This window comes from Mustela putorius, unplaced genomic scaffold (genome assembly GCF_011764305.1).
Source record: "Mustela putorius furo isolate JIRA1106 unplaced genomic scaffold, ASM1176430v1.1 tig00000430_pilon_pilon_pilon, whole genome shotgun sequence".
Taxonomy (NCBI): Eukaryota; Metazoa; Chordata; class Mammalia; order Carnivora; family Mustelidae; genus Mustela; species Mustela putorius.
In genome coordinates, this window is record NW_025421377.1 from 8018072 (window position 1) to 8045464 (window position 27393).

Genomic DNA, 27393 nt, shown 5'->3' on the forward strand with positions numbered 1-27393 from the left:
CTACTGAATCACTTAAGGTCACTGGGTAATCTGTGGTCAGGTTCAACTAGTCCCCTAAATGGGGATGTTAACCCCATCTTTGAGGGGCCTCATTGCTGACCTTAGCTATTCACATCTCAAGCCAACACTTCTGTAACTAACCTGTATTAATGTTACTTTCCCTGGTAATTTGCTTATTTCCATTTATTCTACTCTATATGTGTTATATTTGCTTGCTTCATCTGATACAGTCCAACTTCCCAAGGAGTTTTCCATCTCCTTAAAATCAGAAACCATGTCCTCCAGTCTTTTAGTCTTTTTTTTAAAAACTCTCTTTATTGCATCACCCCCATCCCCCGAGACAAATTCGAAAGTTATTTAGAGGATTTAATCATTGACAGTAGCCCCCTGCCAGAGTTTTAACTGAAAAAAAGCATGCTTCCGTTGTGTATTTACACACGTGATGAGTACAAGGAAATGAGAATTTAAATTGTCAGAGATGATGGTTTTCCCATTCCTGAAAGAGAAGAGGTGGCAGAATTCAGAGGCCACTAAGAAAATTCCTGTATTCATATAAAAATTATGACTATAGTGTGCTAGGATAGAGATAAAATGACCAAGAGAGAGATAAATCTACAGAGTTTTGTATATTTTCTACCCACGAGTTAATTTTTGAGCATCTTCTGTGTATCAACATTGTAGATTTGCAGAGGTGGGAAAGTGGGGGGAACCCATAGTGCCCAGTCTCAAAAAGCAACAACAGAATCTATTTGTGGGAGAGATATTGAGGAAATACATCATTTAAAAAATGAGAGGAGACAGCTACAGGATATTATTTAGTAAATGCTGCAGTGGCATAGGCAGAATGACTTAAGTAAGATTATTTAAGTAGGGCACCTGGTTGGCTCAGTGGGTTAAAGCCTCTGCCTTTGGCTCAGGTCATGATCCCAGGGTCCTGGGATGGAGCCCCACATCAGGCTCTCTGTTCAGCAGGGAGCCTGCTTCCTTCTCTCTCTGCTTGCCTCTCTGCCTACTTGTGATCTCTGTCTGTCAAGTAAATAAATAAAAATTAAAAGATTATTGAAGTCAATGAAGTTTGACTTCAGTGTTCTGATACATACTTCCTTTCTGTGAGTGTCCGTGAGGCTCCCCGGCACCTTCCTAAGTTCTCCCTCTGACATTCACCCTCCACAGCCTCAGAGTCAACCCAAGGCCAAATAAATACAGTAATTTGATAAACTAATTTCTACTAAAGTGTCATGGGAAATCTTTTAGGATATTCTCCTAAAAAAAAAAAAAAAGAATTTTAACTTCAGCCCCGTAGAGAGACAGAATAACAATGATGCCTTGCGTTCTCATTGTGCTATTATTCAAACATCAGTGCAAAGTAGTGTGTCAGGCAGTAAGGGGCTATGAAGATGAGTAAGATGTTAACCCCATCTTTGAGGGGCCTCATTGCTGACCTTAGCTATTCACATCTCAAGCAACACTTCTATAACTAACTTGTATTAATATTAATTTCCCTGGTAATTTGCTTGCTTCTATTTATTCTACTCTAAATGTGTTGTATTTGCTCGTTTCACCTATTACAGTCCAACTTCCCAAGGAGCTTTCCATCTCCTTAAAATCAGAAACCATGTCTTCCAGTCCTTCAGTCTTTTTTTAACTCTCTTTACAGCATCTCTCCCATCCCCAAGACAGTACGTTTTAAGCTATAACTTTCTATTAACAGATCGCAAAAGCAATTTATAAGTCTCCTATCAACATCTTTCATTTTTTTTTAAGATTTTTTACTTTTAAGTAATCTTTATACCCAACATGGGGCTTGAACTCATAACCCCAAGATCAAGAACTGTTTGCGCCACTGACCAAGCCAGCCAGGCACCCGTCCTATCAACATCTTTAAATGAAATAGAATAGAACCTAAGAGAACTGAAAATTTCAGAGTGCCTCACCCAAAGTGAAGGTAAGGATCTTTGTAGAACTCTGACCCAGTGAGGGCTGTGTGTCAGTGTGAGTTAGGCTAAGTTATAACATGTAGTTCTTACTAAAGTGTGTTCAGAACACTTGGGAAACACGGTCAGATATCAAACAAATATTTGCCTGAAGTCTTTTAGAAATTTATTTGGATCCCCCTAGCAGTTGTTCCCAGGTTCCTGGGTTATTACCCTTTGGCTTTTGCTGGTGGTTTCCCTTATTGGCTCTAAGTATCACCTGATGGCCTCCCAGTTTTGACTCTGCCTGCTCTTTGGATCATAGGTAGACACCTGCACACCCTCATCCACATCAACTCAGCACACCTGGATGCCTCTTGATGCCCTCCCCCCCCCCGCCCCCGCACTATACCAGATGCAACCTTGCCCCAAGAAAAAGCCCAAAAATGATGTTGGCAAAGCTCCTGGTATACATAAATGCATACACTTGACTCTTTTGGGGGGCAGGGTCTAATATCTTCTTTCTGTGTTAAAGTAACTGACTTTACTATATACAGGGGAAAAGACTCAGGAAATTAAGTTTTTAGAGCTACCTAAGAGTAAAACTCTAATTCATGGAGGAGAACTTAAACTTATGACCTTAAATTAGCAACTTGGTCAAATTTTGAAAATAGAGCAGCAAAAAATCAGCATTTTTGAGGAAGTAAGTCTTGTTAGAGAAGAATTCTAATTACTAGTTATTATCTGAAGTTACAGTTATTATAATAAAAATACTATTTTAAAAGGCCAATTAAAATCAAAATTATACTGCAACTATACTTTTTATTATTCTTGCTTCATACATAAAGATATAAATTGAAAATTAAATTAAGTATTCTTACATTTTTTAAAAAATCCCTAATGCAAATGCTTTGCTTTCAAAATAGCCTAGAAGGGACTTTCCTCTATAATTATTTTGGTCAAAATACAGAAACTAGGTACTGATTGGGGGAAAATCTGTAGCTTTTTACATTGCTGTGGTAATAATCTACATTTTCATATCTTTGTACGGTCATAACATTCCACCCATAGTTTGCCCTGGAGCCATAAATGACTATGTTGGTGCCATCAGTTGCTCTTATGACATTTGGAAAATGATCATTATCTTATTTGCTGCCATTTAGCCAATATAGAGAAAACAACTTATAAATGTTATTTCTTTTACTAGAGGCATCTGTAACTTGATGAAAAACTGCCAAGGATTTCTTTTCCTAGAAAATCTGTATTACGTCCACACAAGCTAGAATGAAGATTCCATGGAAAAACTGAGGGATACCCTGTCTCCCCAGCATAACTACCTGAACGGTCTTACTGCCTTGACATGGAAACCACTGAGCCTTACAGAAAGCTTGGTGAAGAGCTACCAAGGTATCTATGAAGTCAGAAAGGAAGTCCTTGAATTTAAAAAAAAAAAAAAAAAAACCCACTAGCACAATTGAGAATACACTGTTGCTCATTTTCTAGCATCAACACTAGTAAGAGTGGTAAATCAGGAAGAAGTTAGGTAGGTAGGGGACTCAATGACGAATATGAAACCTCTAGTGATTGGTCTGAGGCTGATCCATGGGTGCTTCTGAGGGTTGAACTGGTCCATAAGTCACAGCCCTGCCCTGATTCAGTTCTGCATTCCAGGAGAGCAGATATCAGCATGTGGCACATGGCAAGTATCCACTAAATGGCTTCATCTTATACTCCTATCTTTGCTTTCCTTTTATTACCATTTTCTCATGTCTTTTTTTAAAGGATTTTATTTATTTATTTGACAGACAGAGATCACAAGTAGGCAGAGAGGCAGGCAGAGAGAGAGGAGGAAGGCTCCCTGCTGTGCAGAGAGCTGGATGCAGGGCTCAATCCCAGGACCCTGAGATCATGATCTGAACCAAAGGCAGAGGCTTATCACACTGAGCCACCCAGGACAGGAAGGGTTACAAATAAATACTACATAAAGAGAAGTTAAATGCTGTTAAAGATAAAAGGAAGATTGTAAATAGTGAATGCCATAAAGGACTTCTTAACCAATGTGCTATGGGTTCTCAAAGGATGCAGAAATCGCACACAGAGCAGCTAGGTAAGGTTTCATGGAAGCAGTGATTTTGACATGGTTATAAGCAATACAAAAGAGTGGACCTGGCAGAGCATATTCTGAAAGATGGAGAGAGCCAAATCTTCTAGCTCATTCAATTAATTTTACTCAATTATTTACTGATTCTAAAAGAGAAGCTTAGGATGCAGAATATGATAATATAATCTGTAGTATCAGCATAAACAACAGGGTACCAGAAAGTCTATCCTTTCTTTTGGCCATGGAGACAATACTGAAAGACTCCTGTTGAGAGAAGAAAACAAATTTATCAGAATTTAGAAAGCTACTGTAGGCTATTATTGGAATTTTTAAGCAGCTGTAATTACTATTATTCATCTTATGGTTGTCTTAGTCTATTTAGGCTGCTATGACACAATATCAGAGTGGGTGGCTTATAAACAACACAAATTATTTCTCACAGTTCTGGAGACTGCTAAGTCCAAGATCAAGATGCCAGTAGATTGGGTGTGTGGTAAGGACCCACTACTTTGTTAATATAGGCCATGTTTTTCGCTGTGTGGAACAGGGGAACTCTGATCTTTTGAGCACCTTATAAGGATACCAATTCTATCCATGAGACGCTACACTCATGACCTAATACCTCCCAAAAGCCTCTACACACCATCATTAGGGATTAGGTTTCAACATATGAATTTGGAAGGAGGGGAGAGACACAAACATTCAGTCTATAAAAAGGGTCAAGGTCAAATTGTATTACTTCCCAGTCTAACACTTGGGTTCCAACAGAACCCACTAATCATCTCCTTACATCTCATGCTCACCTCCACCTAACTTTCTGAACCTCACCTGAAAGTGAAGTCCACTTCCAAGACATCCTCTGAGGTTTCAGAAAACCAAGGCTGTCTTGTGAGAAGGATTTTCTAGGCTTCACAGCACTATTCAAGTCCTCTGAGATTTGCCTTCACCTTATGGAGACCCGGCACAGGATTATACCCACCATGACCCTGATGAACTCCAGAGGGTGAAACTTTAAGAACCTTCCCCAGGAACTTCACCAGACACTCTTACATGTAGACCCAAAGAATAAGGCCTTGAGGAAACACTGGAGTCCCTTCACTGCCGGTTTGGCCTTCTTGGTGAATTCTGGTTTCCTGAGACAATTCATTTGCCCCAGTGGCTGCCATACCGTACAAGATCCTTCTCAAGAGAGACATCATGTGCTGCTTACCCATGAGAGTATGGCCATACCTCAAAGTTCCACAGACCGTCAGACAGGTATACCACACAAGGCTAAATCTTTCATTTACATGGAAAGGATGGGAGTTTTATCACCACATTCATCTGTGGCCAGGGCGCTTGACTGATAGATTGTCTCTCAAGATCTCACCACCTCCTCTCAAGATCCCACAAGCACTAGAGCCTTGCTTTTAATGTGCAGTTCACTGGAGCCCTAATTTCCACACCTAGAACATGGCAGTCTTATTTCTTAAGGCAGCATCTTGCTTCCTGGACTTCTACCTGATACACTTTTTATACACCCCTTCTAAATCCCAAAAGCCCTGCTTCCCAGCCTTGTCCTGCCTCTTGAGTAAGAAAATTTTAATTTTTACTCCAGACTGGGTTGGACTAATGCTCTTTTCCAAAATTACTTAGTCATAAAGAGTCATCAGGTGCACTCATTAAAAATACAGAATTCCAAGCTGTCTCCTAGAAGTTCTGGTTCAGGACATCTGGGGTAGGCCCTGACAAGGTATTTTTAACAAGTACCCTAGATGATCCCTAGGAATTTGGGGCCTTTAAGTAAATACTAAATTAGAGTTTTCTGTGCCTTTGTAGACCTGGTAATTTCTGGTCTCTTTTTAGAGGGCTTATCAACATATTTGTCCCAATTAATTTCTCTGGTTCCAGCCTCAGCAAGCCTCAGCCACACCCTTCTTTCTTACATACTCTCAGCATGTCTCACCGCCAGGGTCATCCTGACCATGACACTTCTTTTACCCAGAATGACCTCCTTGGCCTATGATTCTGTTACTTGCCTAAGAACCATCCCTACCAGAGAGCTCCTACCCACACCTCCCAAACCCCTTGGATCAGTTCCCTTGGACAGTATTACAGGCCCAAAGCCCAAAGGAATTTTCCACACTTAATGGACATGGTGACTTTAATCTCTTCACCTTCCTCAGAGGGCACCAGCTCTTTATACCCATTGCCCATTTATGCCCCTTGTTGGCAACTTCTTTTCTGGACAGCCTATGATGTAAGCAGCCTCTTTATAATTCTTAGACTTCAACAAAGAACAAAAATGCTAACTCAAAAAGATATATGCAGATACGCTGGAACAGGAGGATCCTGAGCTCAGCCCACAGGCACAATGAGACACACCCACATTAGTGTAAATAAGCCCAAAGACTGGCAGATCAGACTGTGCACAGCTAAATGTAGAAAAGAGGGAACTCTGATGAGGGTAAGAAGGGCAGAGACATGGCTGGGAACCAAACTGTCTGCAGGAGGGATGCCAAGGATGCCCTTGGCAGGGGAGAGGAGCAGAAATCATACTGGGAACCACAGGCAGGGGATCCACACTGAGAAGAAGAATTCCCGTAATATTTGGCTTTGAAAACCAGAATGACCTAACTTCATGAGTTCTTACAATCTATGTGGCTTAACACCTGGAACTTAAAAAATCCGTGGGCTTGGCTCTGGGACAACCAGAGGGCAATAGGAAAGTGAGTCCCCACTCTTCAACAGATAGCACAACAAGCAGCCCTGCAGAGATACAGCATAGAAGCAGCAGATTGAAAATCACCTCGGTATATGGGAGGGGGATTTGTTTACTATCTCCGAGCATATGTTGGAGGGGCAGGGATCTTTGAGAGATTTTTCCAGAAACAAAGGAGTTGTTGGGCACCATTTCCCTCCCCTGTCCACAGCCTAGACACACAGATTTTTGTGGGAACCACAACAGCCCAAATACTCTCCACCTAGCATACCCTGACCTGTCCTTCTCTTACATTCCCATCGCCTCCAATATACCCTTGGCAAGAGTCCCTCCAAAGTAATGGCTCAAGTCTAGCAGTATGCAAGAGCTCTAACAAGGGCCAGCACCATTACAAAATTATTTCTACCTGGGGGAGAGGGAAGATAATTACCATACCAGTCTGACTGCAGCCCCAGCAGTGGGATGAGGCAGACATCTGGTCTGACTGCAGGCCCCACCCACCAATGAGAACATCTCAGGGGATAACACAGGGAGAGTGATTCAGTTCTACCACAGCTCTGACAAATGCCTGGTCTGACCCAGCTCAAGTCCAGCATGGCCCTAAACTGGCCCACTAACAACACAAGGACAAAACCCTAACCACATCAGGCAAAGACAGCAACTGCAGATGCCTGAGGCAAACATGGCTCAGCCACAATAGTAGGGTGCACAGAACGTATATAGGAGACACCTTTGAAGTACCAGGTTCTGGTGAACAGTGGATATTACACTGCAGGGCACTGAAGGAGTTCACAAGGCCAGTACTTTTAAGAACAGGAGACACAGCTGACATTTCTAAACATAGAAACAGACACACAGAGAGTTAGACAAAAAGAGAAGACAAAGGAATACATCCCAAATAAAATACCAGAATAAAATCACAACAAGAGAGCTAAATGAAATGGAGATAAGTAATATGCCTGATAGAGAATTTAAAGTAATGGTCATAAAGATACTTATTGGACTTGAGAAAAGAGTGGAGGACCTATTTTGAGACCCTCAACAAAGAAGATGTTAAAAAGAACCAGATATGAAGAATTCAATAACTGAAATTAAAAATACACTGGAGGATATGAACAGGGGACTAGAGGAAGTAGAACAGATCAGCAACCTGAGGACAGAGTAATGGAAAGCAACCAAACCAAACAGGAGAAAGTAAAAAGAATAATAAAAAATGGAAATAGATTAAGGGAAATCAATAAAACCACCAACTCTAATAACATATGCATTACAGGGATCCCAGAAGGAGAAAGAAAAGGGGGCAGAAAATGTACCTGAAGAAATAATACCTGAACTTACTGAATCTGGAAAAAGCAACAGAAATCCAGATCGAGGAAGCACAGAGATTCCTCAACAGAATCAACCCAAGGTGGTCCATAGTAACTAAATGGCAAATGGCAGTGATAAAGAGAGAATTTTAAAGGCAACAAGAGAAAATAAAACAGTTACATATAAGAGAAATACAATAAGGCTATCGGTTGATTTTTCAGTAGGAACTTTGCAGGGTGGAAGATAGTGGCATGATATATTCAAAGTGCTGAAAGAAAGAAACCTACAACCAAGAATGCTCTATCCAGCAAGGCTATCAGTCAGAAGAGAAGGAGAGAGAGTGTAACAAATAAAAGTTAAATGAATTCATGAGCATTAAACCAGCCCTACAAGAAATGTTAAAGAGGACTCTCTGAGTGGGAAGGAAAGACATAAACAGCAGTAAAGAAAGTAGGAAGCACAAAAGCAGTAAAATTAAATATATGTATGTATGTATGTATGCATGTGTCAAGGGATTCACAAAATAAAAGGGTATAAATATGATACTGTATACCCAAAATAATGTGGCAGAGAGAGGAATAAAAATTTATTATTTTTAGAATTCCAAACTTAAGTGGCCATCAACTTAATACAGACTGCTATTACGCATCAGATGTTCTATATAAACCTAATGGTAACCACAAACCTTTTGAGATGAGAACAAAAGAAAGGAACAAAGAACTGTAACAATAACCATAAAACAACTAACATTATGCAAAAAAAAAAAAAACATACCTATCAGTAATTACTCTGAATGTAAATGGACTAAGTGCTCCAATCAAAAGACAAAGGGTGATGGAATGGATAAAAAAGCAAGATCTATCTATATAGACCCAAATAAATAAAATCACAAATGAGAGAGGAAAAATAACATTACATTAAAGGATGGATCATACAAACAGAAAAGCAACAAGGAACAGTAGCTTTGAATGATACATTGGACCAAATGGATTTAAAGGATATATTTACAATATTCTATCCTAAAACAGCAGAATATACATTTCTCAAGTGCACATGGAACATTCTCTAGAATATATCACATGTTAGGCCAAAATACATGTCTTAACAAAGTCAAAAAGATCAAAGTGAAACCATGCATCTTTTCTAACCACAATGCTATGAAATTACAAATCAACTACAAGAAAAAATCTGGAAAGACCACAAATACAGGGAAGTTAAATAACATGCTACTACACAATAAATGGGTCAACTAATAAATCAGAGAAGATATCAAAAATTACATGGAGACAAATGAAAATGAAAACACAATGGTCCCAAATCTTTGGGATGCAGCAAAAGCTGTTCTTTTTTTTTTTTTTTAAACATAATAAAATATAGCCATAGTTTATTTTTAGCTTATCAAGTACATCTCATTCAAAAAGGAAAAAAAAAATAACTATGCAGATTAACATCATTAATGTTAAATTCCTTTTTATCTACTTTCTGATTCTGAGTACAAACTGTACTAATCATTTGAGTGTGATAGGGTTATGCCCCTGTATATCCCTTCTTTTGTTTATTTAATTATATTCTGGAGGAAAGGGGAGTTCTTTTTTTTTTTTTTAAAGATTTTATTTATTTATTTGACAGAGAGAGATCACAAGTAGGCAGAGAAGCAGGCAGAGAGAGAGAGGAGGAAGCAGGCTCCCCGCTGAGCAGAGAGCCCGACTCGAGACTCGATCCCAGGATCCTGAGATCATGACCTGAGCTGAAGGCAGTGGACTAACCCACTGAGCCACCCAGGCGCCCCCAGCAAAAGCTGTTCTAAGAGGGAAGTGTATCATAATACAGGCCTACCTCAAGAAGCAAAAAAAAATCTCAAATAAACTACCTAACCTTAACATCTAAGTTAGGGATAAAAGAAAAGGAACAAACAAAATCTCAAACCAGTACGAGGAATTAAATAATAAAATTAGAGCCCAAATAAATGAAATATAAATTAAAAACAAAAACAAAAACAAAAAACCCCAACAGGACAGATCAATGAAACCAGGAGCTGCTTGTTTTAAAATATTAACAAAATTGATAAAACTCTAGTAAGACTTATCAAAAAGAAAAAAGAAAGGACCCAAATAAATAAAATCACAAATGAGAGAGGAAAAATAACAGCCAACACCACAGAAATACAAACAATTTATGAGAAATTATGATGAAAAACTATATGCCAACAAATTGGACAATTCAGAAGAACTGGATAAATTCTTAGAAACTTATAAACTATCAAAACTGAAATAAGAAGAAATGGAAAACTCAACTAGCAAAGAAACTAAATAACCAGGAAAGAAACTAAGGCAATAATTTAAAATCTCTCAACAAACCAAAGTCCAGGACCAGATGGCTTCACAGGCAAATTCTACCAAACATTTAAAGAAAAGTTAATGCCTTTGGGGCGCCTGGTGGCTCAGTGGGTTAAAGCCTCTGCCTTCGGCTCAGGTCATGATCTCAGGGTCCTGGGATGGAGCCCTGCATCAGGCTCTCTGCTCAGCAGGAAGCCTGCTTCCTCCTCTCTCTATGCCTGCCTCTCTGCCTACTTGTGATCTCTGTCTGTCAAATAAATAAATAAAATCTTAAAAAAAAAAAAAAGTTAATGCCCTTTTTCTCAAACTATTCCAAAAAACAGAAGAGGAAGGAGACCCTCCAAATTCATTCTTTGAGGCCAGCATTTACCCTGATACCAAAACCAACTAAAAAATTACCAAAAAAGAGAACTATAGAACAATATCCCTGATGAACATAGATGAAAAATCCCCATCAAGACATTATTAGCAAACCAAATTCAACAATACATTTTAAGAGGCATTCATCACAATCAAGTGGGATTTATTTCTGGGATGCAACTCTGGTTCAAGATTCACAATCGATCAAGTCAATAAGAGAATAGATACAATCCATATGATTATCTCAATAGATGCAGGAAAAGCATCTGATAAAGTGCAACCCATGATAAAAACTCTCAATAAAGTGGGTTTAGAGGGAACATTCCTCAACATAATAAAGGCTTTATATTAAAAACACACAGCTAACGTCATACTCAATGGTGAAAAACTTAAGAGTTTTTCCTCCAGGGTCAGGAAGGAGACAAGATGTCTACTCTCGCCACGTTTATTCAACAGAAATTTAGCCACAGCAATTAGCCAAGAAAAAGAAATAAAAAGCATCCAATTTGGTAAGAAAGAAGCAAAATTTTCACCATTTATGGATGACATGATACTATGTATATAAAACCTTAAAGACCCAACAAAAAACTACTAGAACTGATACATGAATTCAGTAAGGTTGTAGGATAAAAACTCAATATGCAGAAATCCATTGCATTTCTGTACACTAATAATGAAGTAGCAGAAAGAGAAATTAAGAAGACATCCCATTTGTAATCGCACCAAAAAATAATAAAATAACCTAGAAATAAATTTACCAAGGAGGTGAAATCCCTGTAATCTAGAAGCCATAAAACATTAACAAAACAAATTGAAGATGACACAAACAAATAGAAAGATACTCCATACTTATGGGTTGGGAGAATATTGTTAAAATGTCCATAGTGCTCAAAGCAATCTATAGATTTAATGAAACCCTATCAAAATACCAATAGCATTTTTTGTATGGATTAAGGACCTAAATTTTGTGTGGAACCACAAAACCGAATAGCCAAAGCAAACTTGAGGGAAAAAAGTCCAAAACTGAAGGTATTACAATCCCAGATTGCAAAATATACCACAAAGCTATAGTAATGAAAACTGTAGAGTCCTGGCACAAAAACAGACATATAGATCAATAGAACAGAAGAGAGAGCCCAGAAATAAACTCACAAACATATGGTCATTTTCAACAAAGGAGGCAAGAATACGCAATGGGAAAAAGACAGTCTCTTTTACAAATGGTGTTGAGAAAATAGAATAGTTACATGCAAAAGAATGAAACTGGACTCTTTTCTTACACCATAGACAAAAATAAACTCAAAATGGATTAAGGACCTAAATATGAGAGCATAAAAAGCCTAGAAGAGAGCACAAAGAGTAATTTCTCTGACATCAGCCATAGAAACATTTTTCTGGATATATCTCTGCCAACAAGGGAAACAAAAGCAAACAAACTCTTGGGACTATATCAAAATAAAAAGTTTCTTCACAGCAAAGGAAACCACCCACAAAACTAAAAGACAGCCTACTGAATAGGAGAAGATATGTGCAAATGACATATCTGATAAGAGGTTAGCATCCAAAATATATAAAAAGCTGATACAACTCAACAACAAAATCTAATTAAAAAGAGAGAATATTATGTTCAGTGACGTAAGTCAAGAGAAAGACAAATGCCATATGATTTCACTTATATGTGGAATCTCAAAAATAGAACAAATTAACAAACAAACAGAAAGAGGTTCATAAATACTGAAAGCAAGCTGGTATTGTCAGAGGGGACATGGTTGGAGGGTGGACTAAGTAGATAAGGGGAAGAAGTGGGTGCCTGGGTGGCTCACTCAGGTGTCTGCCTTGCTCAGGTCATGATCCCAGGGTTCTGGGATGGTGTCCTGTGTTGTGCCCCTTGTTCAGTGGGGAGTCTGCTTCTCTCTCTCCTTCTGCCCCTCCCCCTGCTTGTGTGCTCTCTCTCTCTCTCACTCTCTCTCTCAAATAAATAAATAAAATCTTTTAAAAAAATACAGGGGAAGAAGTATAAATCTTCAGTTATAAAATAAATGAGTCATAGAGAGGAAAAGTACAGCATAGGGAATATAGTCAATACTACTGCAGTGATGGTGTATGGTGATGGATGTTAACTCCATTTATTGTGATAAGCATTATATAACATATAGAATTATCAAATCACTATGTTGTACACTTGAAACTACATATGTATGATATATTTGTGTCAACTATACTTCAATAATTAAAACTTCTTAAAAATAATATATAAGGGAGACATGGGTGGCACAGTCAGTGAGTGACCAACTCTTGGTTTCAGTTGGGGTCATGAGATCAGGTCCCACCTTGGCTCCAAGTTCAGCCTGGAGTTGGCTTGAGATTCTTTCTCCTTCTCCTTCTGCCCCTCCCTCTCATGCTCTCTCTGTCTCTCTCAAACGAAAAAATAAATCTTTAAAAAACCCACCAGTATATGAATATATGCTCTACCACACTGTCAAGCATTTGCCTATATTCCCAAATAATTTTTCCTAGTTGTCTAATGTATATAACATTGGTCTTTTCAGTTTAACTATATCTAGTAATTATAATAATAATCACTTACCTGTATTTATGCAATCCATTTTGTAAACACATACATTAAATATATTTAAACTTTTCTATAGAATTATTTTCTCCCTGAGAATAGATTTCATACCCTCAATTTGTTTCTTGTTTTTATTTATTCCTCACAGTACTAGAATGCACAGATAGATATACAGTGAGCAATCAGTAATTCATTACAATATTGGTTAATAAGGTAAATGAGGGATTTAAGGTATATCACAACTGAATAATAGTAAGAACTTGTGATCAACCTAAAAAACGAGAATGCTTAGAAATCATCTGTTTTAGGAATTTAATATGTCCACCGTGATATGTCAAAGGAGAAGAAAGTTTTGCATTCCTAGCTCCTTGGGTCATCCTAGACATCCAAGAGGTCCATTTATCAACCTACCTGACAAGTGGGAAAAAAAAAATAGAACAACAACAAAAAACCCCCAAATTTCCCCTCCTGCCTGAAATATCAGATGTAGAGGCTGATGAAAATCTAGAATGTGGTGTGATGTCTTCCATGTTTACATTGGCACAGATCCAATGTGGAAGTGGCTACTTGATTTAGGGTTAGTAAAGCAAAGGAAGGAAGGAAGTTCCTCTGCCCAGAATTCAGCTTCTGAGGACTCCTTTTAGAAATCATGATGGTCTTCTCTGATGTACTTCCTTTTGAACCAAGTGCATTTTGAAAAATACAAAGCTCTATCAGAAAAAGGAAGGGATGAATGTGAGTTAATGAGGAAACAGTCATCCACTAAGCACCTAGTAGTTCCCAAGCTCTGTGCTCAGTTCTTTGTGCATGCTATCTTGATTTGTCTGGACAACACCTTACACACAAGAACACTGAAGCTCTGGGAAGTGAGGCAACTTGCTCCAGGTCACCCAGTAGCAGAGTCAGGCTCCTAACCAAGTGTGGTCTGAGTGGAGAGACAAAGTTCTTTTCCCAATATCTAGTTACCAATGCAGCTCAACAAAAGTCTAGTGAGCACTTGTGTCAGGCACTGTTCCAGCATGGGAGACGTGGCGGAGAACACAAAGTCACTGCCTTTGGAAAGTTATCATCACTCAGGATATTTAAGATCATTTAAATATGTCTAGAATGTCTAGAGAGACACTGAGAAAGGAATGACAATAGTAGCCAAATTCTAAGTCAACAAGAACTCCAGCAAAAGATTTTTGTATTCGTTTTCATAAGGCTCTCTAGAACTAGGGTAATTTTTTTTTTCATTTCACAATCAATGACGGGCAGAGAAGATATGCAGACACTGATGATATCTGAAAGGATCTGACTGATACTCATAAATGTTAATTTCATGATTCATCTGCCACTACTATTAATCCACAACACCAAACTGTATTATATACCAGTAGAGACCAGGGTCCACTTTGGTAATTATTTCTTGTGGCATATTTAATAAAAGAAGTCATCTTCTCCATCCTACACAGACATTCCATGTAGTTGCAATTACAATTCTTATTCTGGCCTTCCTTTGACCCCCAAATTTCCAAAGACTTTGGAGAAGAGTTTAGACTGGCCAAAACTATAAAGAGAATTGAATTTAGCAAGTCATTTCCAAGAATCTCTAAAGTTTGTTTATATAATTAAGGAATGCAGAATCATTCTTGAATATCAAACAGAAAACGTCTGCACCCACAATTTTTTCCCCTTTAAAGATAGAATAAAAAACTACTACAGATTATTGTCTTGAGATCTGGTATCATATTGACCTAAAGATTCAGGTAAACACGAACCTTAAAACAATTCTGGAAAATCTACTTTGACTTTAGCCATACCAAAAAGATTTGCGTTGGAATGAGAAAATTAGCAATTTTGAGTGTGACCTTATATAGCCAACGTTTTGACCAAGGCCAGTGTTACAGAATATATTACCATCTTATTTCTTGTTCATTCCAGTCCCTTCCCAGGTGCCTCCTAAAAACATTGCTAAAAGTGAGCCAAACAGGGATTCAGGGGCAGCTGGAAGTACCTTTATTCACTCATAGTTTTAATTTTTTAATATAGACATGTTCTTGCCATGCAAAAAAAAAAAAAAAAAAATCAGAGGTTTGAATGTTGAGGATCTTACCCTTAATAAAATTTCAATAAAGAGAAATTTTCTTCTCTGCCCCACCATACCAGCTAGTCAAGATTCTGCCAACACCCCATCCTCCCTAGAAACATCCAGAAGTACACATAGACTAGGGACCAAATTCATAACTATAAATGGAAGTTATTGACCTGGATTTGGGTTTTGTAAGATAAGGAGATAACATTTTGCATGAGAAACAGGCAGAAAGGGAAGCACAGGGTTTTCATGTAGGAGATCGACAAAAAGTGGACAAACAGGAGGGAGAGAAGAAACTATCACCAGAAGGAAACATTATTTAGGAAATCATTATTGGGAAGTTGCTATGAATTATTGCAAACGTTCCTTTTTCCATAAAGCATTTAGTGTCACGACCCTATATGATTATTCTAAGAACTTACATGCTGGCAGAGAAAGAAAAGAAAAGAAAAAGGAAAGGAAAAGAAAGAAAAGAAGGAAGGAACCCTTCATCTATCTAATTACTTCCTTCCACTAATTTTTTAAAAATAATCTTTATCTCTGAAATAGTTTAAAGGTCATAAGAAACTGTCAAAGTAGTAGAACTCCCATGTACCCTTCAACCAACTTCCCCCAATAACATGTTTTATGGCCTTGGCACATTGTCAAAAATAGGACATTGATGTTGTACAATGTTATTAACTCAGCTATAGACCTTATTCAGATTTCACGGGTTTTATATACACTTTTTTCTTTTTTTTTCCTTTTCTTTTTCTGGTCTATGAAGTTTTATTTGAGTAACCAATATTTTGATCAAAATTTAGAATGGTTCAGCGGCACCTGGGTGGCTCAGTTGGTTAAGCATCTGCCTTCGGCTCAGGTCATGATCTCAGGGTCCTGGGATAGAGTCCCACATTGGGCTCCTTGCTTAGTGTGGAGCCTGCTTCTCCCTCTCCCTCTGCTACTCCCCCTGCTTGTGCGCACGCTCTCTCTCTCTCCATCAAATAAATCAATAAAAATCTCGGGGAAAAAAAAAGACTTAGAATGGTTCCATCACTATGGAGAAACTTCCCAGTGTGAATCCTTAATTATCACACCTTTCCTCCAGCGCTGGCCTCAGCAACCGCTGGTCTGTCCCTCCAGTAATGTTAACTTCGTCATTTGAAGGCTGGTACACAGTCATACAATACATAACCCTTTGAAATTGGCTTTTTGAGTGTGCCCTTAAGGTCCATCCTTTACACTGATTTTTTAAGTTCCCGTTAAGCAAAATTTAAAGTAACCCAACACCACCGGATGATCAAACAGGATCAGGGAGAAAAAGGCATTCAGAATAATCAATGTTTTGGGTGTTTTGTTTTGTTTTGTTTTGTTTTAGAGAGAAAATGGTTGCAGGTACGATCTGGATAACCTGCAGAGTTGCCAATGGTGTCACTCTTCAGAGGAGATAAAGAAGAAATGACTTTGGAAATGTGAAGCATCTTATTTTGGCCTCCTTTAAAGTATGACATTAGGTTCACTGGGATCATAGACCTTTTGGATTAATGCTCAGTGTTATTTTTTGTGGAGAGCAGACTGAGGTTTTGGAGATAAAATTTGCATTGAGAACCAATTTCAAAGAATCCTGACCTTGACCAAATGCCAATTACTAGAATATTTCTGGGTCTGTATTTAGGAACACTATGAAAACTAACAGATTCTCACAACCATTTCCACCATTAATAAAGTGGCACGTTCACAGAGTTTCTATTCAAATATGTTTATCACTTTTCTCAGAATTTTAAATGCTTGGATTTTAAGCATTGAATGTAAAAATCTGCATGAGGCTAAATTTTATTTAAGCTGAGTCAATTCCTCATAGCAGAAAAAGCATTTGTGCTTATTATACCAGTTTGGGGAATAAAAAATAATTCAGATAAATGGACTTTCTAAAGGGCACTTTTAAACATAAAAACAGTTTCAGAAGTATGATAGGAGGTTATATCCAGGAATTACTGGGTTGGTATTTAAATGAATGTAAATAGTGCCTTGCTAAGCTGCTATAGTAAGATAACATGTGTCCTGATGGGTTTTCCCAGCTGGCACCTTTGCGTTCCACAGGCTCCAGTAACTCATCCTGGCAGTGCATTTGGCCTTGGGCCTGAACCATCTGCTCTGAGGACATACAGTTTCTGAGGTCTTTCTATGGTCTTCTCTTGATGACCTCACTTTGTCTTTCAGACTTCCTACTACAACCTTGGCGTTGCTGCCTGGGATGCCCCGAAGTGGATTCCTGTCTCAAAAGGACCCAGGCTTTATGATGGTACAACACTTGATGATACAGCCTCAGGTGAAACTTTTGCAGATCTTTAAGCTGTCCTAGTAGAGGCCAGCCCTCTCTGTCAGGACCGACAGACCAACTTCCATGTTCAGTTTAAACTTCACCACCTTTTACCTGCACATGCCCAGGTAGCAAGGATGCTGTGCACGATGCTGCTGGGCAACACTTTTCTTAAATCATCAAGCCCAGGAGTTATAAGGAGGCCTTCACGATAGGGCCACTATTTAGGAGGTTAACCCCGCAGTAGGAATGGGCATCTCACTGGGGCTACAGGAGTGGAGGATGTATCCAGAGGGCAGGCTGTTAAGGATAATAGCCATTCTAGAAGGCAGGCAGGCCATGGAGAGGTAGAGCAAACCACATTGGATGGTTGTTCCAGCAGTACAGATGTCTAGGCCAGAAGGAACTGGAAGGGGCAAGATGGTAGAGATCGGGGCAGTAGTCACATGAGGGAAATTTGGAAACCAGTTACCAAGGCAAGAGCAAGGCTTTGAAGAGTGTAGAAGTGCCCATGTTACTGGCACTGAACAAATTTTGAACTGAACACAGGAAAAAGGTAAGAAAGGGATAGGAAAGGGCATTGAAATTGACAGCCTGCTATACTAAGGGCCTTAAGTTTGAGATTTCATTTAATCCCCACAACAACCAAAGTGGGAAACATTATTCCCATTATACAGAAGATAGAAATGAGGTTCAGTGTTTTGTATAATCATACAGGTGACATGTGTAGTAGTCTGGATTTGAACTCAGGACAGTCTGACTCCAAAAATATCGTTGCTATATTCACAATGTCATGTGTCATAATTGTTATTATTTAATGCCAAATCTTTGAGAACATAGTCCCCAGTGCATATCTCCTCTTGTCATTTATTTTTTCCTCTTTAAATTATACGGTGCCATAGAAACTTTGAAAAAAAAAAAAGTGTAAATTCACCTCCAGTGGCTATGGGAGGGGGGAGGAGAGTCAGACCTATCTGGGAACTGGTGTTTGGAGGCAGCCAAGAGGAAACCAGGGTACTGGATGAACAAGCCAGACCTCTGCTTCTGCAGGTCCCCAGGGGACAGAGGTCCAAAAGAAGACACCAAAACTTGGAGTCTGGAGTCAGGGTGTTTGGTGATTCCAGATGGAATACAGAAAATTAAACTCCTCTAATGTACATTTCTCAGCATCCTATAGCATCTACAGACACAAGGGGGACTGAATGTTCCAATATGGGGCCAACTTCCGCCCTAAGAAACTAGGAGGAGAATATGTAAACATACAGATTTGGGGGGGTACAAATATCCACTGCAATTCTCTTGATTTTCTTAAATTTATACCTTATAAAGTATAAAGACATTTTTAAGAAAAAATGAAAATAACAATTTAAATGAATCTCTAATTTTCCCCCTAAATTTTGTCTAATAAGAATATTTTATGTGGTGGGCGCCTGGGTGGCTCAGTGGGTTAAGCCTCTGTCTTCCGTTCAGGTCATGATCTCAGAGCATCAGGCTCTTGGCTCAGCAGGGAGCCTGCATCCCCCTCTCTCTCTGCCTGCCTCTCTGCCTACTTGTGATCTCTCTCTCTCTCTCTGTCAAATAAAGAAAAAAAAAAGAATATTTTACGTATTTATATAATAGAAATATTTTCAAATAAAGAGTAATTGGACATGTGTCACTTTCAGTTTTGATAAATATCAACACTAGAAGGTCAGGGCAACATCAATTTTTAACTTAAGGATGGAAGTTTATTTGGTACTTCAGAGCACCACCTGGTGGATTAACGAACAATCACAACCCAAAACAAAAGTGAATCAAAACGTCTCTGAAACAACGGGTAATGGGACATAACATGCTCATCTTTTTTTTTTCTATTTTGGCTCTCATTCCTTCTTTTCCTTGCCCTCTTTTCATTTCCTGTCCAATCTCTCCTGCTTCTTTTTACCTTCAGTTTGTCCACGGCACCCAGCTGTATTCACTGAGTCTTCAGAGTGGCTAAGAAGCTTGCTTACTTACACCTGATTTAATAAAATCGAAGACATTTCTAAAATTTAAATAGAAAGGCAAGTTTATTTGAAGTTGCAAAACTGGATTTTCTTCCAGACACTGACTCTTTCTGCCCAGGGATGGTTTGTGTTTCCCCAAGGAGGGGTTTTGTTTGATTGATTTAGACAGAAACAATCTTCTAATGAAACCCCTCTTTCATAATTTATGTGCACATAATGAGTAATGACGCATTTACAGTGTTTTAGCCTATTGCTCTGATCCAGCAGCCAATGGCTTCTGAGAAAGAGGTGGGTGTAGAGCAACCTTCTTGAAGGTCTTGGATCTCAAATGACCCATAATATGAATGAGTGGAAAAGACAGGTCAAAGACACTAAGACGTCACAAAGACTGGGGACCTCATGACTTGGCTACAGTATTATAATAATGTATAATAACGTACATTATTCAGATCCAACCAGTTCTTCTAATTTTTAAAAATAAGCCACAAAGCTTGATTTTTATGAGAGTTCTTCATGTGTTGAAATATTAGCAAATTTTCATAAAAATGCCTGTAGGCCAATGTGTAGTGGCCCACAGGCCAACCTCTGATTAAAAGTTGTAGAATGGGGTGCCTGGGTGGCTCAGTCAGTTTAGAGTCTGACCCTTGATTTCAGGTCAGGTCTTGATCTCATGGCCATGAGTTCAAGCCCCACACTGGGCTCTGCACCAGGCATGGAGCCTACTTTAAAAAAAAAAGAAGTCACAGGAATTTGTAAAATAATGCTGCAACAAACATGGGGTGCATATATCTTTTCAAATTAGTGTTTTCATTTTCTTTGATGTGGTACAAACACACACACACACACACACATATATATAAAGAGGAATATTACTTGGTCATAAAAAAGAAAGAAACCTTACCATTTGCAACCACATGGATGGGTCTAGAGAGCACAATGCTAAGTGAAATAAGTCAGTCAGAGAAGACAAATACCATATGATTTCACTCATATATGGAATTCAAGGAATAAAACAAATAAACACAGGAAAAAGACAAAAAAACAAGACTCTTAAATACAGAGCACAAACTGATGGTTTCCAGAAAGGAAGTGGACAAGGGGGAAGGGAGGCATGGGTGAAACAGGTGAAGGGGATTGAGAGTACACTTACTGCGATGAGCACTGAGTAATGTATGGAATTGCTGAATTATTTTGTACACCTGAAACTAATGTAACACTGTCTATTAACTCTGCCTGAATTTTAAAAATAAATGTTAACAAAGGTATGGGAATTTGGACGTCATTCACTGGAAGACAGAATATGAATAAGTAAGTAGTCTGCAGCTAAAATCCACCCCAGGCCCCCTACAAATCACTTCTGCCATGCCTAAGGACTTCTAACCACCTCTCAATCAGCAAGTCTATGTCATTACCCCCTGTTGCTTCATATAGTCAGATTACAGGGTCTTGGAGAATTAGGATGGCCTGGAAGTAGCCTTTCATCCCTGTGACTGTCCCCAAGTCTTGAAATAACCTAGGTTCAGACTTTGGTTCCAACTAGAAACCATTTAGCAGAGCTAGGAGAAACAGCTATGGGACTCGGGGACTTGAAATTTTCATTTCCAAACAAATTCATATGTAAGTTCTAAAATATACTTAAGTTAAAAATACCTTAACTCACATTTTGGCCATCTTCATCTCGACACGCCCTACTGGGGCAACCAGGGGCACTTTATTGCTAATGGATTTAGGAAAGATGCTGACACCATTTTCCTATTTTAAAGAAAGAAATATTAGCTTCCTTCCTCAGATTCTCTGGGAAACAGTGCAGGGTTTCTTGGGTTTTGTTTCAGCATGGATAAAACTCAAAGGACGTAGCAGTGATATTTTAATAATAAATAAATTTATTAATGAAATAAAGTTAATAATAAATTTCATGGCCAAAAGACTTGAAGAATGTCTGTCTGCTCAGGCTTTCATGACAGACGGCCATAGATTGGGTGGCTTAAACAAAAAAAATTTATTTCTTCACAGTGTCAGAGGTTGGAAGTCTAAGACCAAGGTGCCGGCTGACTCAGGTGCTGGTGAGGACTGTTCGTCCTGACTTGTTGACGGCCACCACCTCACCTGCCCTCCCGGGACTTTTCCTCCCTGCATGCATGTGGAGAGAGAGGGAGCCTAAGCAAGCTCTCCGCTGTCACTTTTTGTAGGACACTATTCCTGTTGGATCAGGGCCCCACCCTTATGATTCAGTTTAACTTTCCTTCTATGATTCCCTGTCTTCAAATACAGGCATGCTGGGGGTTAGGGCCAACACAGAAACTTGGGGGAGGGGAGACACAAGGCTTCAGTCCATAACAAAGAAGCTGTACTCTACTTCTTTACCATCTGCATAGTATCTCTTGAAACTAAAATAACTAAAGCATCGCCTTTTTAAAAATTTTAAGTCTTAGTGTTAGATTTATTTTAACCAAATTACTTTAAACCCCTTACCCTGACCTATAATTCTTTGAAGCTCTAATAAGCACACTCAGTGTTTAATTTTTACATTTACTAGTCTTTCGTAATGTCTCACCTTAGTCACTGAAACAATTATTCATTTATTGTTGAATAATTTCCAAGCTTAAACTTTCCACAGAACTCCAAGGCATCACTTACAGTGTGAACAACAGGTACGGTTTTTATCCGCATTTCCTTCAGAACCCTGAGGAGTCATCAGTGGATCACATTGCAATTCTGGATTTCACCTTTGTGCTTTGGGAAATGAGCTACCTGACTAAACAAACCTGGTTTTAAAGAATAACTTGTAGGAGTTTCAGTTATTTATAATTTTTAAAAATAGAATCCCTTTGTTTACTTTTTTGAAATAATACTGAGACATGCCCTCAGGTACTAGGCGTCGGTCAATGACCTTCTTCCTCCCACTTCCCCTCTGAAAGCCTCACAGCCATGTCTGTCCTTCCCTCCGGCTGCAGCTGGCTCAAGAGCTGCTTATTTAAGGCTGTGCTGGCCTGACCAGATTTTTTTTTTTTCTCACAAGAATTCAGAAGAGAGACACAGAAAGCCTCAGGCACTTAAGATATGGATGCTGGATTTGAACAGACTTGTCACCCAAGGGCACCACGGAGGGTGACTCAGATGAGTCATCACCGACAACGAAAGAAGCCAGCCCTCAGAAAGCAAGCAGAATGGACCAGGTGGACAGAAAGCAAGCAGAATGGACCAGGCAAACACAAGAGGCCCCTACAACCTACAAGACTTTCTCCAGGGTTCCCAGTTCTCATTCTTCTGAGCCTCCACTGTAGTTTGGCAGACTTGTAGCAGAATCAGCTCTTTACTGTTTTAAAATGCTTTTGGGCACTTGGGTGGCTCAGTCGGTTAAGCGTCGGACTCTCGGTTTCAGCTCACGTCATGATCTCAGTCAGGGTCATGAGATCGAACCCTATGTCAGGGTCTGTGCTCAGTGAGGAGGAGTCTGTTAGTCACTAACCCTCTGCTCCAACTCCTGTTCACACATACTCTCTCTCTCTAAAATAAATAAAAAGTCTTTAAAATAAAATAAAATATAGTACGTTAATAGAAAATCTGAGTCCAACAGATTAAGAGACAACTGCCACGGCAAAGCTGGTTTGCTGCTCACAGTTCCAAGAGGAGGGGGCCACATGAGGAAATACTGGGCTTGGTCGTGAAGAAGAAAGAAGGGGACGCTATGGGCAAAGCTTCTACTGTGGCTTCCATGAGAAGGAATGGGTGAAGCAGGTAAATAGGTTTAGGATTATCAGAATAATTTCAGTGGGCTGTGGGGCTCGCTAGTTAGGAAGCTGTCCCTAGTTGGCCCTGGGCTCATTAAGGCCAGTGCAAATGCCCCAGAGTGTAAGAGTCTGATAAGGGAGATGGCTGGAGTGTGGACTTTGCATCAGTTGGTTTGTACTGGAAAAACATGCCCCCAGAAAGACTCCTGAGGAAGCTGGGGAGGGAATGAGGGAGGCCAGAGGCCCAGGCAAGGTGACTAAGGCATAGTACTGGGTTATCCAGAACAAGGCATGTCCAGCATATACATGGAGGGCAGATGTTAAAGCATTAAATTTACAGAAACTAGGAACACAGTTAATACACTTGTATCAAAACATGCTCTAAAATAGGTTCAGAAACTGGTCCAAAATTGCAGGGATAATCAGAGGCAACTCCAGGAGAAAATAAGCCAAGTTCCTTGCCACACTGCCTCCATTGTGCTTTGACTACACCTGGGGCTGGCCTGGGGCCTCTGGTCTCTTTGCAGGATAACATGGGGTGTGGGACCCCAGCTCCACAGTAGCAAAAGCAAAACCCCACACAAAGAACTCTTTTAATCCTACGTGGAAGGGAAACTATCACTTTGGGGAGCAAACCCTCAAGCTAAAATAGCACTGTTCCCTTTAAACACTAACAGAATTCACATCTATCCAGAACATCAATGGCTCATTTTTCACACTCCTGATATTTGGAATTGATATGACATATCATGGTATGGTTAGACTTTGCAAAGATACACAGTGGTTTTCCTGTTTCTAAGATGCTATTAAGAATGTGATCTACATATACCACGGCAGGATCAATAGCCCTTACCTCAAGACTGATAGGTGAAGCCACTGCTGAAAATGCCTTTTCACCGTGGTCTTCCCGATGCTGACTTTCGAATATGGTGCATTTAGACACATTATGTGCCTTGTTATCTACCCTCACATTCCCATTGTCTGTGCTACACATTTTGGGACTTTACACACCTTATCAGAGCACTGATTAGACAGTACATTTTTTGTGTCTGGTCTCTCCTTTCAGATTACAAACTTCTTACTGGCAAGAGTATGACAAATGTCCTCTTCTTCTCTTTCTCTGGGCCTTTATCCCCCATATAAATGTCTGGGCTACAGGGCAGGGGGAGGGCATGAGCATGAATGAGCTATCAGAATATTACTGTAACAGAACCAAAAATTAATGAAACTTAAAAATCAATTGACCTGCTTTTAAGCTATATGGCTTTCTGCTAGTGGGTGGGTGAGGCCAGTGTGGTGATGACCAACAGGACAGAGCTGCCATGGGACGTGAGGAGGCCCACCAGGAGAGTGAAGCCTGGTCATCTGAGCCTCCACCAGAGTGCAGCTACGTCTCCGGAGAGTGACCGAAGTGTGACACAGCAAGAAGGCAGGGTGCCTGCTCCAATGAACCCTTCTGAATAATGCTAATAAATAACATGCATATGAGAGCTTCCTAGCTGATGAAACTCAAAGGGCTTTCAAGCATGTTAAACTCTTTGGTCTCCAACAGGGGCCCTGGGTGACCCTTAGATTTTTCCTGACCCAGACGTCAACATGCTCCCTGCTTCTGCCACAATCATATGTAGATCTTCGCTTCTGGTTACCCCAGTCACGACACCTTTCCCTCCCACCGTGGGTGAAATGCAGACAGTAGCAGCTTGTAGACGGCATCTCTTGGCTCCTAGGGGACGCTTCCCCAGGCTGGTTTCGCAGGTGCGACGCTGACTTCCCTGCCCACAGTGCTGGGGCGGCCCTGCCGCTTCTTAGCGGGACTCCTCACCCTCTGCTCTGGGTAGTGTGGTATGGCGGTGAAGCCCATGGGTGCCACCACCAGACGGACCTGAGCATAAATCTGGCTGTATCACTTGTCAGTCCTTTGAAAACTCTACTCCTCCATTACTTCATCTTTTAAAATAGAAATCATAGTAGTACTTACTGCCAAGAGTTATTAGCGTAAGGGTCAAATGGGTTCAGGGGTAAAGCATTTTTCATATTATCTGACCTGCGGAAAGCCCTCGATTAGGCTAGCTACTGTTATGTTAATCATGATTGTGATGATTATGTGGCACCCAAATGTGTAGGAGAGGGGATGGGGGGGGAGACCACACATACACACACACACACACACACCCCTGCTATCTGGCCTGGATCCACCAAGTGCTGCTGTAAACACTCCCCTTTCCTTCACCAGGAAGGTGGCTGCCTTCCCTAAGCCAGGAGAGTAAGGAAGCAGCATGCCTTGTTCCCCAGGCCCCAAACCCCTCTCCTTTCCTTCTTCCCTCAGAAGCACAAAGTACAACATCTTGAACTCCACCTCCATGAGGCCTTTCCATCCGTGAAACTGCACGGAAGCACCTCCGGGGCCAGCCCCCAGCCCCACCCCCTCTGTCCTTGCCCACTTTGCTCCTCAGGGTCACAGGACACCCCACAAGCGGCCTGGCAGGCACTCTAGCACCTAAACGACTGCTAAATATGTGGTCATCTGAATAAAGAAAAACAAAATTAGCTTACGAATGCTGAGACAATCGCATCAGTGAAATTCTGGGGCTCACAAAATCCAAGTCCTCTCAAGTCCCGAATTCTAAAATTCCAGTGAATTTGCTTTTTTCCTTAGAGCTCCACCTACAGCCCGTTACTCCTGTTGAGCAAATGGAGAGCAATTTAATTTGTTTTTCATCTTTTGGCAGGTTTCATGGTCTTAGAGGAAAATAAAAGTGTTTTATTGACTTGATAGTGAATCTGAAAGGCTTTCAGATCTATCCTTAAGTCAATGAATGCTCTAAGGGTATAGATCATCCAAAATGAAATTAATGGCTTAAAAAAATGAAGAAAAGGAATAGCTGTCATGTCGCTGGAATCCTCTGGAAAGCAAACTTTAATGCTAAAGCAACCAGCAAATTTATAGCACAGGGTAACATAGTGCAAACAGCTCTAGAATGGAAGGAATTTGTTGTGTTCGAGGAAGAGAAAAGTGACCCATAGGTCACTGGGTGAGGTCACTGGTGAGATGTCAGAAAATGAGTTATTAGCTCCAATGTGTGTGTATATGTGTGTGTGTGGGGGGGGTCTCTCTCTCTCTCTCTCTCTCTCACACACACACACACACACACACACGTTCATGTCCTTTCCTTTGAAATATCACTGCAATTCCTCTCGGAAGTAGATCTCCCTACCTTTGGAATCTGCCCCATAGTTGTCTTTGGTTGGTGGGATGTCAGTTGTGCTAAGTGCTTAGGTCTGTCCTCTTGTGCCACCACTGCCTGTTGGTGACTGTGCCAGGAAGAGGAAGAGAGGCCCATGGAGCAGAACGGCTGGAAGCAAGGCTGCAGCACGAAGCAGAGACAGCCCATCCATGCGGCCTGGGTCAGCCAGCCGCCAGCCGACGTGAACATGCAGAAGCCAACCAGCCGGATCAACAGAGTGGCCCTGGATGACCAGCAGATCCATTAGAAAAGAGTCGTTTTAAGCTAGATTTTTTTAGGGCGGTTTGTTCTTCAGTATCACCCTAGCAGTATCTAACCAATACTGATGGTGAAGGGCTTTGTTTGCCAGAAAAAGTGTCTGTGCTGCTCCTGGGAGAGGTGTTTAAGGAGTTGCAGTGGCATTTTCTGATTTACAATGAATGAATCCTAAAACTGCTGCAGCCATCCAGGTTAGAGAGGCTTGGACTAAAACAAGAGAATTGAAGGAAAAGAGAAGCGGATGGAATTGAGAAACTTCGTTGTTTGGAGGAGCAGAGAAATGACCAGGTAGTGGGTGGGGCTGGGGAAATGTGACCAGAAGGGAAGAGTCTATTTATCTGTTTGTTGAAGACCCGAAATGACCAGAGCACGTCTGCATGCTGCAGGGAAGGATCCAGGAGAGGCAGGGGCAGATTCCAAAGGTAGGGAGATCGACTTCCGAGAGGAATTGCAGTGATATGTCAAAGGAAAGGACATGAACGTGTGTGTGTGTGTGTGTGTGTGTGTGTGTGT

The 27393-nt window shown here is 40.3% G+C and overlaps 1 long non-coding RNA gene across 1 annotated transcript in view; it reads right to left on the reverse strand.

Annotated features, from left to right (window-relative positions):
* Window positions 1-27393, reverse strand: part of LOC101673168 — a 137306-nt gene that overhangs the window by 72767 nt on the left and 37146 nt on the right. The gene's annotated exons all lie outside the window — the stretch shown is intronic.